Source organism: Coenobita brevimanus, chromosome 48, assembly GCF_032717465.1.
Source record: "Coenobita brevimanus isolate Jiangsu-jjx chromosome 48, ASM3271746v2, whole genome shotgun sequence".
Taxonomy (NCBI): Eukaryota; Metazoa; Arthropoda; class Malacostraca; order Decapoda; family Coenobitidae; genus Coenobita; species Coenobita brevimanus.
Genome location: NC_137001.1, coordinates 11,966,687 through 11,974,132, shown reverse-complemented (window position 1 = coordinate 11,974,132; position 7,446 = coordinate 11,966,687). Strand labels below are relative to the sequence as shown.

General features: G+C 40.2%; 1 non-coding gene across 1 annotated transcript; it reads left to right on the top strand.

Moving 5' to 3' along the window:
- Nucleotides 1–2,334: 2,334 nt before the first annotated feature.
- Nucleotides 2,335–2,406, top strand: TRNAT-UGU (transfer RNA threonine (anticodon UGU)). Its single transcript has one exon. It is a non-coding gene; the product is annotated as a tRNA-Thr (tRNA).
- The last annotated feature ends 5,040 nt before the right edge of the window (nucleotides 2,407–7,446 follow it).

The following is a 7,446-nucleotide window of genomic DNA, read 5'->3' as shown; positions in this document are numbered from 1 at the left end:
GTATGTAATTAATGGTGATAGACTTGACATGTGGTTATGAGCTTAATGAGATCAGTTATCACTTACCTTTTTTTATTTTATTTTTTTCTGTGTGTGTGTGTCACTACCTGGATGAGCGAAGTCCTCACGGTGAGTAGAACCCTCAGGTGAATCATCTGGATGAGTAGAGCCCTTCGATGAATCAACTGGATGAGCAGAGCACTCGGGTGGATCATCTGGATGAACAGAGCACTCAGGTGGATCATCTGGATGAGCAGAGCACTCACGTGAATCATCTGGACGAGCAGAACACTCAGGTGGATCAACTGGACGAGCAGAGCACTCAGGTGGATCAACTGGACGACCAGAGTCCGAGGGAAAAGTGTAAGCTCCAAGTAAATCATCTTCAGTAACCATTGTCTTCAAAACTTTCTCTGGAAGTGCAGTTGAGCGTAGACCTACTCTGGCCTCAACACCGAAGAGTGCTTTGTATGGGAATTGTTTGATCCCAGAATGGTAACTGGTGTTTTTTTGAGACTGCAGAAACGTGAGTCCCATGAGCCAGTCACTTGTATCATTATCACCTAACCATGAAACTAGCATGTCTTTTATATCACAGTTGAGGCGTTCAACTGATCCCTGACTCAGTGGATGCCTTGGTTTACCATGAACTGTTAACAAGTCTGGCCAAAGAAGTTTCAGTTCCGAAATGACTAATGCTGTAAATTCACTACCATTATCGCTTTGAAGAATTTGAGGTGCTCCAAACATTAAAAATATGTCCATTAGTTGGAATGTAACCTCAGCGGCCCTTTTTGAAGTTAGGGGACGCAATATGCAATACTTTGTTAGGTGATCTTGATACACCATTATCCACTTATACTTTCCTTTGGCACAAGACTGCATGTCAACAAGATCCACCTGAGCTCGTGAGCCGAAGTCCTTTGACAAAATCGGTTTAACAGTAACACCATTGGCCGTACATCTTTTCCGTTTCTTTTGACACTGAACACACAAAGATTTGAACAGTTCTACAGTATCTCTAGTAACGTTTGCATATCTTGACAAAGCTTTGACCATTTTGTCTCTGCCGCCATGTCCCGTAGTAATGTAAGCACGTTTTATTGTATCAAACATATCCTCAAAATGCACAAAATAAACAGGTTCTTGAGTTCTATCATTCCGTTTTTTGATCAACTTTTCAACGTCACCACACTGAAGAACTTCGTAACGTCCAAGGATGTAATACTGCCGATTTGATTTATTTTTTGCAGATGCTGCTACTCTGCGTTCCTCTATCAGATTGTAGTACTCAATTTTAGTCAGTAGTAATGACTTTGAATCCGATTTTTTCTTCAACATCACTTTCCCGTAAAAAAGTGCTTCCTCAGAACACGCCATATGTTCTACAAACGAACTACACCTCACGGAAAGACACGAGAGTAAATGCCAGGGACAAGGCCAACACACAACTGCACTGGCTAGCTACCCAGACGTCTGTACCGGTCACACCCACACATACACACACACACACACCCACACATGTAATGCCACAAGAGCCAAAACCTGAGAGAGTCATGTATGTTAAGACTTTAGTACGTAAGTTATACATATTTGAAAGTCATGTAAGTTAAGACTTTAGTACGTAAGCTATACATTTGTATTTACCCTAATCCATTCTAGGCTTATGATATAGAAACATGCTTGTACCTAGTAGTTAATACATGTTCTTTTTATTATTATTTCTGTAGCTGTAAGATCATAAATCTCATTTATGCTGTGCTAGTCCTTAAGAATATTTGTACATGTTGTACGTGAATTGTTCTGAGAGCAGACGTGGGTATTTGAGTGGCGTATAGTCTGTACTCATTTTCTATTATATCAGATCTGATGTAATCATAGTAAAAATCATAATGTTGTCGATTAACATGCTTATAGAGGAAATAATATCGTATAGAGGGTGGAAAGCCGTTAAAAGTTTTAGTTAGCTAGTGCCCGAGGACATGACGTAATAGTTGGGTAATGTATTCCTCCGCCGAGAGCATGCTAGCGACCGCTGTTGATTCAATTTGCGACTCTTTGTGTGAGATAATTAGAATCACTAAATATCCCCTGTCAGATTGAGAGTAAAGAAAATTAATATCTGTATCCGTTCAGAATCAGAAGTTTAGAGTTGTGTCCCTCATATGGGGGTGAAGCAAAAGTACCCTACACGTCATCCAAGTCGCTTAGTTTCCCGCATTTTGAAAAGTAACAGAGGGGGGGATCAGCCAGCTCCTGACTCACTCTCAAATTTGCCCTTGCATCGTGTACAGGTGAGTTTCATTACTCTGTTTTCTTCCCTGCCCCCTTAGGGGCGCGGTAGCACAGTGGTAGCGCGCCGGACTTGTAATCGGGGGATTGCGAGTTCGAGCCTCGCCCGGGCTGCCGTGCCGGGAGTGGTAGCTCGCTCCTGTAACCCTAGCGGGGCTATATAGTCCAATACAGGGCTTAGCTCGGGGGAACTCCATTTCCATTCCCTGCCCCCTTTGTTCATACTTGCGTTGTAAAGTTCAGAGATATTATTTGTGCCGTTGTGGCCTAAGTTGTAATGTTACTGACTCAAATTTGCCCCCGCACCGTGAACAGATGTTGTGAGAACGCCACGTCATAAACTCACCTCTAACCGCCATATTGTAACTGCCCTAGGGAAAAGTCGTTAGGATTTAAATTGTACACTCACCATTTACATCCATACAGTGAATAGTCCTTTGATTATGCAATAGATCAGTTAAGTTAGCTTGTGAAAGGAGTGTAGTTGTGACTTTTTTTTTTTTTTTATGGGTACATAATGTATAGGGGGTGAACTCGGAGAGCACTCTGTCCCCAAGGCAACTCCCTCGCTTGATGTGCCCGGAGAAAGCCTACGTGCCCACGAGTGTATTGAATGTGGCAAACCTTTTTATGTTAAATATCACGGATGTTGGGGAGGAGTGAGATCTAAAAAGTAATATCAATTGAAGGTTAACTGAAGTATATGTGTCTATAAAATTCGTAGTGGAGAAATTTGGTGAAATGTGAATAAATAAAAGTGTGATTAAATGAGTAAAAAAATCTAGAGTTCTCTCAAAAAGTAAAGTTTCATGTCTTAGAGAAAAGATCAATTGAAGTTGTCATTTATTAGTAAATTAAATAGTATGATGTAATATGATTTAAAGAAAGGAGAGATATTAGTAAATTCAGCATTTTGACAAGTTTATTGAGTTTCACTGTCATTCCTCTCTATCTCTCAATATTATGTATAACTTCTCATAACCCTCGTGCCTTGGTGGGAATTGTTTTCGACCCCTGTGCTGAATCGGTTTTGGGAGTATAAATTACGGTTATTGCATTGTCACGCTACCCAAAGTTCTTCATTTGTTACGCTACTCACAATCAAGCTACCAAATTTCTTTCTCATTAGTAATTATATTGAACGGCCCATTTTCCTTGTGTGTAATATTTGATAGAAAGAATTAAAATAATTTTTGAATAATCTCTGATTCCCAACCGATTCCACAGTTAGTCCAACAACATCAGGATAAGGGTCGAACGAACCTCTAGAGATATAATTGTGGTGCTCGTTGTAAGTCAGCCTCAAACAACAACATCCAATAGAAAGAACCGGGCACCACACACACACACACACACACACACACACACACACACTGATAAACTACCCAGACATCATCATACAAACTGCCACTAGGCAAACTGACTTGATTACCCATACCAGGATTCAAACTCTAGTTTGACCTGTAAGAATAAAAACTGATTTAATGTCTTACTTTATTGACACATTTTATTTTTTCATTGTTTTATTATCACATTATATTGTCACGTAGGTTTTATTATCACATTTCATCGTCACGTAGGTTTTAGAAAAAATTTTACTCAAGAATACTGTTTGTCTGTCAGTATATTACCCCATATTAGTCAATATGCCAAGAAAATCTATCATAATTTTAGTCACTTTGTAAATTGTCTGCAATTTTTAGCTGATTCCTAAATTGACTGGGTGAACCAGGCAATTCACATATTGCCTGAAAAGTTCAGTCACTTTACAAATTGTCTGGATTTAGACGTTGACTGTAACATATATATACTTGATGTGTTGTAGCCTGAAGTTTGGGGGGAAACTAATCTCGCGGAGAGGGTTCCAAAAAGAAGCATTTCTGGAGTATATGAAGAATGATAGCCAAAAGATCTGCAATATGGCACTGTGGCATGAGCAAGTCAAGATACCTACCAGGTGTCCATGTAGCAATGAGAAAAGCGTGGAGTCGTGGCACAATGATTGCAACTTCGTTTGAGCATTGGCCATAAAAATATCTAAAAAATAACTTGCTCAATGTCAAGTCACTTCTATTCAGTCAAAAATAGGTCATAACTCGGGAATCGGCCGTCCGATTGGACTGGAAATTGTTTTATTCTTCAAGTTACACATTTTAACCCATGGACTGTGCAATTACCCTTTTTTTTCCCACCCCATGGTGCACAAAAAATGAAGAAAAAAAAGTTTTTGTAGTATTTGGTTATTATATACTTGAAGATATCATTCAGGGCATCATCTGGTGAAAAGAAACGGTCTCTCTCCGTAGGGGAGTAAAAAAAAAAAAAAAAAATTTTTTTTATTTTATCATAAACTTGAAAATAAACATCCAGGGCATCTTTTGGTGAAAGGAAAAAAATCTCTGTCTCTACATCTTTGCGTAGCTCCATGTGTATTGGGTAGGGGTGGAGTAGTTAGCGTTGATGCACAGCCTAAACTGTTGCTCGCAACATGACGCTACCTAGCCTGAGCTGTGGCTCGCAATCCACGGGTTAATGATACCTTGCTCTAAACAAACATTCTAAAACATGCACCGGTCTTTTCTGTGTTACGGTAACAAACAAGCAAACAGAAATCGAATCATAATACAGATGGAAAGAAGGAAACATTCTAACTTACTTGTAGGGGGACAGGGATTGTTCCTTTGTAATTGCTGGATGACTAATTAAACTTATAGCCTTGTTCTGAATCTTGTTCAGTTGTGTTAGTGCAACCTCTCGGCATCCACTCCACGACAGTGAACATTCTAAGCTGAGGCACACATGGCTTTTTAAAGTTATAGTAACTGCTCGTCAGTTAACAGGTTACAAATTCTGTACAATAATCCAAGACTCTCCCGGAGGGATTTTTACAAGTGATCTAACGTAAGAGGTCCAACTGAGGGTAATGTTAAGCGAAACACCGAGAATACTCTTAGAGATAGGTTTATCTGCTGCAGTGAAAGTACTACCAGTATAGGAATCAGGCAATACTTGTCTATTAGTAAACTGGATATATCTAGTGTTCCTAGTATTAAATGAACAATGTTATACCCACTCAGTGATCTTGGATGAGTCTTACATAAGGAGATTCCTGTGCTGGGATGGGAGTCCGGTTTATCAAACTTAGTGAATGGGATTATGGATGACAGACAAGAGATCATAAATATGAAAGAGAAACAGGGTTGGAGCCAGGACTGATCCAAAACTGAGTGGAACTTGGAGTATACATCAAGTACCTTTACTCTTATATTTCTGTTGCTAAAGTATAAGAAAATCAGGGGAACAAAGGATGATAGGCTGTAGTAAGGGAGTTTGGATAGCAGGAAATGGCGCAACACTGTCAAAAGTTTTAAAAATATCAAGGGCTACTCCGTGTTGGGCAACTGATTAATAAATGATATAAGTAAAGAAGTTGAGTATTTTGCCGGTGGATTTTTTGTGATGAACACCATACTGTCTGTCACTGATGATGATGTTGGATTCGAGATTGACTGATTGATTAAATACAATAAAAATCTGGCGGTGCAACTGCCAAGGTCATATGCCGCCGGACATCATGGTAAAAAACAACACAGAATGTGAGCAGGCGATGACCTAAAGGTCAAGTAAAAATATAAACAAAACAAAAGAAAAACACTAAAATCACTAAAATACCGAAAACAAAGAGTAGAAATAAAACAAAACAAAAACAAAACACCAAGTACTAAATCTTATGAGGAAATCTAGCTGCCACCACAAAGCTGAGGGTTCCCCCTCCCATACAGCAGACCACCTCCCCAGGCACAGGTGAAAGACGGATATGACCCATCACCCGCCTGGTGCTTAGAGGTGTAAATCTCTAAGGATGGGGTACACAACCCGCAAGTGCGGAACACTTAGCAGTATGAAGCAATCCTCACAGAATGGAGGGGGAGAGCCCTATAATAAAAGCCATGAGAGAACCGGATATGGCCAATTCTCAGCCAGCATAAAAGAGCCTCCTACTAGTGAGACAAGCGTCAGTACGTGAAGGAGCCGACCTCGCCATAAGTTACGTGAATCGTATTAAGCCCTGCAGCTTGCAAGCAGTCTTGCCAACGATGCGGAACCTGTTTAGCAATAAAAGGGTAAAAATCATATGCAGTCAGTCAATGTAGAGGAGGATGGTGTCCCACAGTTGTAGGAACGCAAACCAATGCTACCTTAGGCAACAGATCAGTCCGCTTATTCCCTAACACGCCTACGTGGGCAGGAACCTAACAAAATTCCACATGAGGGCCACGTTGGCCAGGACAAAATGCAATTCTAAATTTGATAAAACCAGTGGCCGGGATTAATTAAAATTCCCCAGGGTGAACAGGGCACTGCAGCAGTCACTAAAAATTACAAAAACAGCTTGAGGGAGAGTGAAATTATTTGGAGAGCATTTTTTTGAGACAATGAATGAAGGAATAACAAAGGAAATAAAAAAAAGAAGTCCATGTGCCTAAAGGTATTCGCCATTCATAAAGTATTAACAACTGGATTTAAATAAAAGTGGATTAAATGTTTGTGGGAAGCAACTCCCAGGCAGTGAATTCCAGAAAGTAGTAGTTCTGGGGATAAATGAATTTTGATAAGTAAAGGTTCTGCATTGCGGGTGGAGAGAGTGTGAGTTCATGGGCGCTCCTAGTTGCTCGAATATTTCGGGAGAAAATGTGAAGGGGAGGCACAACTGAAGCAAGTTCGTCGGAGCACTTACGGTAAAAATATCAATAAAATAATGCTAAAGAAGAAACATTTCTACGTACTGATGATGGAGGAAGGTCCTGCATAATGGCAGGATTTATTTTCAATCTAACGGCTTTATTTTGAACTTTGTCCAACTGCCTCAATGCAACCGCTCCACATCCACCCCACAGTGGCGAATAGTTTTTGATCTGAGAACGCACATGACTTTTGTATATAATGGCCAATTCCTCGCCAGTGAAGAATTCACGAACTCTGTACAAAAGTCCCAATTTTTAAGAAGCATTTTCAGTGAAGACCAAGGGGAGCTGCAAGGCTTGGTGGATGAGTTTGGGATAGTGTGTAAGAAACGGAATTTAAAGGTGAATGTAGGAAAGAGTAAAGTTATGATCTTTGAGAGAGGTGAAGTCAGTGAATGTACAGTGGGGT